The 11,603-nt window shown below is 43.0% G+C and overlaps 1 pseudogene; it reads right to left on the minus strand.

Annotated features, from left to right (window-relative positions):
• Positions 1-8,054: 8,054 nt before the first annotated feature.
• On the minus strand, positions 8,055-9,406 carry LOC105709006 (large ribosomal subunit protein uL10-like; annotated as a pseudogene).
• Positions 9,407-11,603: the final 2,197 nt, after the last annotated feature.

Below are 11,603 nucleotides of genomic sequence, written 5' to 3' on the forward strand. Positions count from 1 at the left end.
CCAGGAGCCATAGCGCCCTCCAGCCTAGCTTTGTTCCCCTCCAGCCTCCCTCAGATTTCCCCAGGGTCTGAGACCTTGGAATGTTCTTCCTCTTAGGATTTCTCAGAGGAAATCAAGGGAACACGCCTTTAAAGTAAACAATCAGGCATTGGGAGGTACACTTGTACAGAACATCACAGCCATTTTAAAATTTATGGACAGTTCTGGGGAGGTAAATATTGGTTTTGATTATTTTACTATGAATAATTGAAAGCAATCTCAGAGTACATTAAGCAGAATCCTAGTCCCATGAAAAGCTCAACAAAGAAAAAAGGTTCCATAGTGAAGGAGGTTTGAAGAATGCTTCTTCTCATTTCCCTTTCTTAGAGAGCCACAGAGCACCTGAACACATTAAAGACCATGAGAAGTCCTGTAGTTAAGAAACCTGCCTAATAGTTCAATCCGACACATCTCATGCTTATGTGTTAAAAATGAACTCAGTGGGGCCGGGTGCAGTGGCTCACACCTGTAATCCCAGCACTTTGGGAGGCCGAGGTGGGTGGATCACGAGGTCAAGAGATCGAGACCATCCTGGTCAACATGGTGAAACCCCATCTCTACTAAAAATATAAAAAATTAGCTGGGCATGGTGGCGCGTGCCTGTAATCCCAGCTACTCAGGAGGCTGAGCCAGGAGAATTGCTTGAACCCAGAAGGCGGAGGTTGCGGTGAGCCGAGATCGCGCCATTGCACTCCAGACTGGGTAACAAGAGCGAAACTCCATCTCAAAAAACAAAACAAAACAAAACAAAACAAAAAATGAACTCAGTGAAGAAATAATACCTGTTAATTTCTCATGGTTGGAAAATACTTTGGGAAGTCTTGTAGTATATGACCTAAAACTCTATGGCCCTAAAAGTCAGCTCCTTCTGCCTGCTGCTGTGAAGAATGTGAACATCCAGGCTGAGACAGTGAATCCTTGTGTTGCACTTGAGGGAAATGAGGTTGAGAGAGGCAGAGTTACTCGTCCTAAGCACCTAGTCAGCGTTGGCTGAGGCAGGAGCAAAGCACAGTACATTCCTTACCACCAACTCAGTGTCCTGTCCCCTCGTTACATTGGCTCACAAAAAGTAGATCAGTCAGCACATTCTTCATTCTGCTTATATGTTGCTGTGTAACAAACCATCTCAAACTTTGTAACATAAAATATGAACAAACACCTATTGTTATCTCTTCTAGTTTTGGGGTTACTGGGATCAGCAAAGTGGTCCTCGCTCAGGGTCTCTCATGCAGTTGCTGTTAAATGATGGCTGAGGCTGGGGTCATCTCAAGGGCTTTCCTACTCACAGTGTGATGGTGGATGCTGTCTATCCACTGGAAACTAAGCAGGGGCTGCTGGCCAGAACACCTGCTGATGGCCTTCCAAGGTGACCTGGGCTGCTTGACAGTATGGTGGCTGGATTCCAAGGGCAAATGTGTCCATGCACACTCCTTTATGACCTAGCCTTAGAAATCATGCAGCATCTTTTCTACTGCCTTCTACCACTTAGAAGAAAAATCACTCAAGTTGCCTCATACTTAAGGGGAAGTATGTTTTGTCGGAAAGAGCCTCAAAACATTTATGGACGTGTTCTAAAACCACCATGTTCCTATTCCATCTGGTGACCCATGGTCTTCCCCCAGGCCAGCTCCTCTGGCCTCTGTATATCAGTTGTTGGTGGCAAAGAGATGTTACCATTTCAGAATTTTCTCATCCATAGGTTACAAAACTCAGCAAATGTTGGTTAACGTGTCTGTGACCCTGGTGAAGGTTTTATTAATTTTTTTTTAAAGGAGAGATTAGAACTAGAATCCAGGAAATCCTAAAATGTGGTATTTACCTTGAGCCCCAATTACACTGATCCTTATGTGGTCATGCTCATTATGGTCTGTTTATAATCATCAAAATGTTCCCTTCATATGTAGAATGGATAAATTTCAGACCCCAAATTCAGATATGCAGGAAATTGAACTTATCTTATTTTTCCATAATCCATTCTCTCTCCAGTCACGGTTCTGATGGAGGTGGGGACAGCAGAACTTAATCTCAGTCAATTTATTATTTGCCCTCCTCTGTACACCAGAGCCACTGGAGGAGCAGGAGCCACCCCTGAGATGTGAGGATGGACCTTCGTCTCTATGAGCCAGGCCTCTAACAGCCAGGCCTGCTCTTTAATGTTTGGTGGAACCCTTTAAGACCTTGGAGAGTGATGCTTGCAATTGTGTAAGAGCTTCGCTGGAGCCACCACACATACCCCAAATGGCCCCACCTTGAGCCCCTGAAGTCTTGCTGACTCTGGGGCCCTCCCCGCCCTATGCAGCTGGGAACATGGCTGGCCTGACTGTGGCCAGGACGGTTCTACCTTGTCCCATTAGGAGCGGTGTGATCTGTTCTACACATCACTCCCCTGCCTGTGTGATTGGCTGGGCTAAATTAACCAGCCTGGATCTGGACTTTCTCTACTTATGAAATAAAAGGCTCGTACAAATGTAGGTGGCCAATATGCCTCATGTGGTCACACTCATTGTGGTTTGTTTCTGACCATAATGACAGTTATTCTCTATTTATGAGATTTTTTCTTTTTTTTTTTTTTGAGAGGGATTCTTGCTCTGTCACAGGCTGCAGTGCAGTGGCACGATCTCAGCTCACCACAAACTCCGTCTCTCAGATTTAAGTGATTCTCCTGCCTCAGCATCCAAGTAGCTGGGATTACAGGCATGCACCACCACATCTGGTTAATTTTTGTACTTTGAGTAAAGACGGGGTTTTTCTATGTTGTCTAGACTGGTCTTGAACTTCTGGCCTCAAGTGATCTGCCTACCTCGGCCTCACAAAGTGCTGAGATTACAGTCATTATCACAATATAATTTTAGAACATTTTCATCAATCTAAAAAGAGCCCATTTACCCATCAGTATTTACTCCTCAGTTTAGGCTATAATATCCCCACATCCCCCTCTCAGCCCTAGCAACCACTAAGCCCAATAGATATTTTATTTTTTGTAGTATGGTCTCATTTCAAATGAAAACTAACTAAATATCTATATATAGCTATATGTTTACATTTATACTACATGTCACCATGTTGTCAGTCATTATGGGGGCATATACTAATCAATGCTATGGTCTTAATATTTGTGTCCCTTCAATATTCATATATTGAAATCCTAACCCTCAAGGTCAAGGGTGGGGCCTTTGGAAGGAGATTAGCTCATGGGGGCAGAACACTCATGAATGGGATTACACCCTTATAAAAGGGGCCTGAGAGAGAACTCTTGCCCCTTCTCCTACGTGATGACACAGAGAAAAATCACCATTCATGAACCAGAAATCAGGCCCTTGCCAGACACTGAATCTGTTAGCACCTTGATCTTGGATTTCCCAGATCCAGAGCCAGTCTGAGGCCAGGCCCCCCACCCTATGTGCCTCTAGAATTGTGTGCAATAAAGTTCTGTTGTTTATAAGACACCCACTATGATATTTTATTACAGAGGCCTAAATGGCTGAGACAATGAGGAACTTTCATAATCACCCGCGGTATCTGAATTTAAAATTCACTTTTGTATTCAGAAAAATTATAGATATCTCTCTTAATATAAAGGTTAGAAATGTCTTCAGCATTTTCATTCTTTGTGTGTGTGCAAGAGCTTATGGATATTTTCAAATAATATAAAAATACAAAGAAAAGCATAATAAACCCCCCACATACACATTCATCACTTATGCCTGGTAAAGTTTTAAATCATTGTTTGAAGGAAAGAATATCTTGTGATAATAGAGTGAAGAGGAGAAAATTGCTTTCCTGAAAAAGTTTTGTTTTAAACTTTAGTTTTCTAATTATATATATATGATGTTACTAAAAAATTTTGGAAATATAGAAACTAGAAAGCTAACATCTTCCATAATTCCATCCCCAGAAAAGTAACCACTATAAAAGATTTTGTATCTATTCTTCAAAATCTTTTTCTATACAGACCCTAACACGGAGATTTCCTGTCGTTTTTAACAAAAATGCTGTCATACGTGCACATGCTATTTTCCAACTTGCTTCTTGTGGCTAATGCTATATTTTAGACATCTTCTTTGTCAATATATTTAGACACGGGCAACTTAGGGAGAGAAGAAAGGTCTTCTGTACTTTTTTTTGGACTTGAATTTTCATAGCAAGAATCAAATTTCCTTGGATTTTCATACCAAGAGTCCATCTCATTACCATGCAGTAGTGGCTTACACTACCACTACCCTGACCTCAACCACAGGATTAGGGTGAAAAGCACAATGTTGTCCCCATCTATGTTCAGGGAATCCAAAGATGGACCCTACGTGATGTTGATAATAAAGATGGTGGTAGGGATTATAACAATAGATCTTGACATTTGAAAAGCATTTGGACCTACCTTACGGTAGAAATTCAAAACAATTATCTTTGTTATTAATAATGTTAACAGCAAACAAAGGCAGAGGTCAAAGCTGCGGTAGAAGGACCTGGAGCAGTTTCCCCAACACGGCCTCCTGACTGTGCTCTTTCCTCCCCTCTAATAAATGAGTGTCACTTGTGTTTTCCTTTCTGCAGTGCAAGGAACGGCAAGGAATGGATTTGTTTCCATTTTATCTGTTTCAAGTTGTTCTTACTCACATCTTCCTGTAGGAGTGAATGTTTCCTTCACTCATATATGAGTCCATATAACCACTTTACAGTTTAATTTCTGATATTTTTAACAGAGGGGGAGAAATTTCTACAAGTAAGAGCCTTTGGGGGAAAGATGCCTCTGAGTCTTGTATAATTTATTAATGGGAAAAACATTAATTTCACATTTCATTCTCCTGCAAAATCCATATGACCCCAGTCAGTTTGGTAAGCTTGCAAGGGCCACCAGCTGTGAGACTGCGATAGACCTTGGCCTTCAACTTTCCCAAACTCCTCTTTGCAGAGGGGAAAACTGAGGCCAAGAAGGGTGAAGTGCATCACAGAAGATCAGAGTCAGTCTGATGCCAGGCCCCCAACTCAATGTGTCTCTTCTGGGTGAAGAAGGAGCTAGAGGTCTTGGCTTCGAGGCACCAGCAGGATTTGATGGGACATGGACGCCTGAAATCTCCTTTAGTGATTAAAAAAAAAAATCTACCACTATAGGTAAATGTCTATCAAGAAAGTTGTATAGAGAGACTCTGGAAGAAAAGAATTACATATTTCCTGTAATAGAAGACCATTTTATTATATAAAAATGTTCAAAGCATTTAAAACTCAGGAAATATAATGAGCGTATCAAAAATTCTCTGCATCTGAAAAAAATCTCCTCTTTTAAGACTAGAAATAGAAAAAAGCTGAGAGACAGGAGGAGCCAACTCCAGCTTATACAAAGTTCCTTAAAATGGTGTAAGTGAGGGGAGTGCTGGGTGGAGGTTGGCTGAGCTGAGTTATGTCACTAACTTACTGTGTAGGATGTGGGCAAGTCACATCACCTCCTGAGACTTTCATTTCTTTTCCTGTAAAATAATAGCTTTAAACTAAATAATTTCTAAGGACTCCTAGAACCACAAAAAGTTCCACATGATGTTATTCTAACCACCTGCAAATTCTCACCAGCTTCTTCCAACCTGATGAGTTTCCTGTTGATTGTGATCACTCAAGAGACTGCAGCAATTCTTTTTCCATTTTAATTAAAATCTTAGGCTGCCTGAAAATTATTGCTGTCAAGCCAGGGACTCAGAAGCCCATGCTAATTAACATGGATTGGCATTCTCAACATTCTCTGCCAAATATTTTATTTTCCATCTTGGAGACAAGTATTTTATAATGTCTTGTTATTTCTGAGTTGTCTTTAATGCTTAACACACCTCTGGGTGTACGTAATATGTGGCTTACGCTCCTTTTCAAACCATTTAAATTAAAAACAGTTGGGCCTAAGAATTATTCTTCCAGCACTCTGCCTGATGCCACCAACCAAGCCACCATATGATCTTTTGTCCCAAGTGTGGCTTTTCAGGCTGAGACATTCTGTTTGGAATTAACAGATTTCGAATGTCAGGTCTCAGTGTACTGACCCTTGTATTTTTGTGAGTGCTTTCCTGTTTTAATGAAAAACTGTGATTCATATCTTCAATCTACATCTTAGAAAACCTCAATTGCAAGACAGTAGGCTTAACTCAGGAAGGTAATGGTGATGTTGATGATGACAGATAACATTCATTCACTAAAGGTTTATGACCCCAGCCAGGCACTGTGCTAAGTATAACAAGAAATATATTTGGTCTTTGTCTCCAGTGGCCAACAGAGTGCTCCCAAAACTGTTGGAATTTTCTGAATAATTAAGTGTTTTCATTCATAAGGAACCGCTTTCAGTCACACCTGAGTTTATGAGAATGCAGTGACAGGTAGGACTCGTAGGTAGCCTCGAAGGAGCTGATCACAGAAAGACTAGCGATTAGAGAGTGGGAACCTTCGGCCCCACCTACCACCCTCTGGGGAGGGCTGGAGATTGAGCTCTATAAAAACTCATGAATGAGATTTTGAGAGCTTTCAGGTCGGTAAACACATGGAGGTACCGGGAGGGTGGTGCACCCAGAGAGAGCACAGAAGCACTCTGCACCTCCCCAGGCCTCGCCCTATGCACCTCTTCCATTTTGTTCCTGAGTTATATCCTTTACCATAAACCAGTAAACAGAAATATTTTCCTGAGATCCGAAATGCATTCTAGCAGATTACCAAACCTGAAGAGAGGGTTGTGGGAACTGCACATTTATAGCCAGTTGTTCAGAAGTTCAGTGACCCTGGACTTGTGGCTGGTATCTGCAGTTGAGGCAGTCTTGTGGGACCGAACCCTTCAATCTGTGGAATCTGACACGAACTACCTAGAGTTAGTATCAGAATTGAACCGAATTGGAGAATTGGTTTTTGGTGTTGGAAATTACTCTGGAATGACACATGTATTATCCCATATTGAATCCTCTCAACAGTCTTATGAGATAAGTACAATTATCATGGTCATTGTACAGATATGGACTCTGAAGCTCAAAGAGATTAAGTAACTTCTTCAAGGTCAAACAGTCAATGATACAGGCAGGAATTAAACTCCAACCATTTGACTCTAGACCTATTTGATACTATATTAGTCCATTTGTGTTGCTATGAAGGAATACCTGAGAGTGGGTAATTTATAAAGAAAAGAGGTTTATTCAGCTTATAGTTCTGCAGGCTATATGAGCATGGCACCAGCATCTGCTTGGCTTATGGTGAGGCCTCAGGAAGCTTATAATCATGGCAGAAGAGAAGGGGAGTCAGCATATCACATGGCAAGAGAGGAAGCAAGTCAGAGAGGGGAGGTGCCAGGCTCTTTTAAACAATCAAATCTCAAGTGAGCTAATAGAGTGAGAACTCACTCTCATTACCAGCAGGATTGTACCCAGCCATTCATGAAGGGCCACTCGCATGACCCAAATACCTCCCATGAGTCCTCACCTCCAACACTGGGGGTCACATTTCAACATGAGATTTTAGATGGGACAAATATCCAAACCATATCAGAAACGTTAGGAATGAAAGGAGAGTAGAATGGCCCCATATCTGCGAGTGCCCCAGCATATCAGCAATAAGACTCAGTTCTGAGTTAGTTGGTCTACACTTGTTTATGCAACAAGCATTTCTGAAAAGTCTACTGTATGCCTATGTGAGGCACTGTGTTGGCTTAAGATGACTAAGAGTCTCTGTATTGCAGGAGCTTGGGATCTAACACCAGGAGCAGCTAAGTGTGCACAAATTATTTCAGAGGAAGAACAGAACATGATCCATGCCATTGAAGGTACAAAGTATGGGCAATTCAGGACGGGCCAAGCATTTCAAGCAGGAGTCATCATCAGAAAGTTGCAAGCCATTTAAATAACTTTTTTTCTCTGTTTCAGCTGAAAAACTGACACCACTTCACCTCGGGGGTCATTTCTTTGTTTTTGTTTGCATGTGTCTTTTTTATTTTTCCTTTGTTAAAAAGAGAAGTCTTTATTTCCTTGTTTTGCAAGCTAGGAGAATTGATTGCTTTTTGGTGATTAGTCAAAGAGACCAAATTCCATATCCTCTTCTGACTCTTCCTTGGCTTCAACCTTGACTGGGACTGCAGCAGCAGTAGTAGCAGCAGTGGCCACAGGAGCAGCAGCCCCAAATGCAGACAGAGCAGCAAAGATGGCCTTGACCTTTCCAGCAAGTGGGAAGGTGTAATCAGTCTCCACAGACCAAGCCAGCACTCATTTGTATCCGCTGATGATAGAATAATAGGAAACTGACACACCAGCTGGGTAACCAATCTGCAGAGGACACTGGCAACACTGCAGACACCCTCCAGGAAGCAAGCACGCAGAGTTTACTCTGCCACGTCAAGCACTTCAGGGTTGTAGATGCTGCAGTTGTCAAACACCTGCTGGATGATCCGCTGAAAGGAGAAGGGGGAGTTGTTCTGCATGTTCACCAATGTGGCCTCACCGGCCCCCACTTTGTCTCCAGTCTTCATCAGTGGCACATCACTCAGGATTTCAGTGGTGCCCCTGGACATCTTAGTTCCTGATGCCGAAAACCTGAAAGAAAGAGGTCTTCTTGGGCCCCAGACCAGTGTTCCATGTGGGCACAGTGACTTCACATGGGGCAATGGCACCAGCATAAGTGGCAGCATGTCCCTGGTCTCAGTGAGATCCTCCTTGGTGAACACAAAACCTACATTCCCCCAGAAATGAAATGAGGCAACGGTTTCTCCAGAGCTGGGTTGTTTTCCAGATGTCCTTGGATGGCCTCATGCATCATGGTGCTCTTGTCTGCCAGCCTTCCCTTGCAGGGACATTTGGATCTGCTGCATCTGCTCAGAGCCCACATTGTTCACTCCCACAATGAAGCATTTTGGATAATCATCCAAATGTTGGACGATCTTAAGTTGAGGAAGGAGACCCCCTCCTCCCGAGCTTCTAAGGCCATTTCCCCTTTAGCCTTCTACATTGCATCTCAAAAGGAGAAGTTAAAAGTCAGCCAGAGGAGGGACCTGTGGGCGCAGGTCAGGTCTAAAGGATTAAACCCCCTACTGCTAACCACAACCCTATCTATAGATCACGGACATGGTATGGAGGAACTTTCCCCGGAAAGCATTGTTCTTGCTTAACTGCTCAGATCCCCACCTAGTCACATCTCCCACACTCTCGACCCTCTCACATGTGCACCTTTCAGACTGTAAGCCTTTAAAAGGGCCAAGGTTTTCTTTGTCGTGGAGCTCAGTTGTTGAGGCATCTGTGCTGCTGCAGCTCCTAGCCGAATAAAATTACTACTTCCTTCCCTGTTTGGTGGGTGTTCGAGAGGTTTGTTTGCGGCCCTCCTGCTTCAAAGTAGTTGGATTTCCGGTCACCCTGTCTTCCCTGGGCATCATGGCAGTGTGTCAAGGATTGCCATGCAGGGTTTTAAAGACGATGTCCCTCTCACAAGGACTCCTGGAGAGAGTTGCATGCGCCTTTACCAAAAAGCATGTAAAAAGTCAAATGCCTATTGTCTGACGGATACAGGTGAACCCACTATTTTATGCCTTATCTATTTGTGTGGTGCACAGAAAGTTCTACCCCCAGAGAGGAGCAAGAAGCTCTTCCTGTGGGATGCAGGGTCTGCTATGACCATGGCATCTCTCCTGGAGGACCCAGAGTTTCAGCATCTCCTCTTCCCTGTGATAAAACCATGATTCTTCACCATCTGGCCTGCTCAGCAAGACTGCTTTGTTAGTGGATCTCAACAGGTAAGGCTTCAGAGCTCAGGTACCAGGTCAGGGTAATACAGAGCTGGGAGGCACTCTCAGAGCATCCCTGATTTAGAATGCTATCCTGTTGTCACAGGTATAAACCCAAAATAAAATTCTAATGCCCCCCAATCATCTGAATAGACCCCTCATCTCAGCCAAGGGCATTCTAAAGTTAACCTGAAAAACTAGTTCAGGCCATGATGGGAATGGGGAGTTGGACTTGCCTCATTAAACCCTCTTCCCTTTTGAATTACTGACAGAACAGACTCTTTAAGTCTGATGAGACACATTTGCAATCTATTCTCTCTGAAGCCTGCTACCTGGGGGCTTCATCTACATGGTAAAACCTTGGTCTCCACAACCCATTCCTTTCTATTGGTAACTTTTAACCAATTGCCAATCAGAAAATCTTTAAATCTACCAGTGACCTGGAAGTCTCCCACCCTGAGTTGTCCCACCTTTCTAGACCAAATTAATATCTATATTTCATGTATTGATTGATGTCTCACATCTCCCTAAAATGTATAAAACCTGGCTGTGCCCCAACCACCTTGGGCACGTGGCAGAACCTCCGGAGACTGTCATGGTTGTAGCCTTCGCCTTAGTAAAATAAACTCTCTAAATTGACTAAGACTTGGCTCAGATACTTTTGGTTTGCACAGGTGTGCCCTCCCGCTTGTCAAACTCAGTCCTCATTTTAATTTTATGAAAAGTAGTCACTGGAAACTTAAGGAAGGATACCCTGAAGCGGGAGTCAGGAATCTTGGGTCCTGGGCCCAGCTTTGTCACTGACCTGGGTGATCTTAGATTAAAAAAACTTCATAACCTGAAGCCTCAGCTTTCTCATCTGTATAATGAGGTGTGGTCTTAGTGTTTTCAAATGGAGGCTGATATGGGTTGGCTGTGTCCCCACCCAAATCTCACCTTGAATTGTAATAATCCCCACATGTCAAAGGTAGGGCCAGATGGAAATCATTGAATCATGGGGCGGTTTCCCCTATGCTGTTCTCGTGGTAGTGAATAAGTCTCATATGATCTGATGGTTTTATAAATGGGAGTTCCCTTGCACAAGCTCTCTTGCCTGCCAACATGTAAGATGTGACTTTGCTCTTCATTCGCCTTCTGGCATGATTGTGAGGCCTCCCCAGCCATATGGAAGTGAGAGTCAATTAAGTCTCTTTCATTTATAAATTACCCAGTCTCAGGTACATCGTTATGAGCAGCATGAGGAGAGACTAACAGAGAGGCACTACTGACTTTTCAGTTGGGATCATTCTTCTTATGTGGAACTGCTCATATACAGGGGTTGAGGATGTTTAATGCCCCTTGACATCTGGTCTCTAATTCTCAGTTATAAAGCTGCCCACCCCCAGTCATTACGAAAAGCAGAACCACACCCAAACATTTGCAAATGCCCCATGGCAGGAGAGGGGGCAGGTAATGTCACCTGGTTGTTATTGGACTAAGTGATCACTACAAGGGCCTTCCAATCAGATGATTCTCATCAATAAATGTTAGGATAAAGAGTTATATCCAGGCTATCTCCCTCAAATACTTGAGGTACACTGTCTCAACAACGACTTTGTAAAAGTTTTATCAACAAAGACCCCCTTGGTTATCACGGTTCCTGGAGTATTGTGTGTTTCACTGTTGGTATTTTGTTTTGTTCTATCTAATGCCTACAGTTGTATGGGGCATTGATTTGAAGCCATTTAGGTCACAGTAAAAGGTCCCAGCTTTTTATCCTGACTACACAGAACAGCCATTCATGTGATAATGAGTTTGCTGCTGCTTCACCTTCTCCAACAGGTTTGCTATTTCTAATTTGTTCCTC

This window comes from Aotus nancymaae, unplaced genomic scaffold, assembly GCF_030222135.1.
Source record: "Aotus nancymaae isolate 86718 unplaced genomic scaffold, 86718_ANA_hifiasm-v0.15.2.pri h1tg000020l, whole genome shotgun sequence".
Classification (NCBI taxonomy): Eukaryota; Metazoa; Chordata; class Mammalia; order Primates; family Aotidae; genus Aotus; species Aotus nancymaae.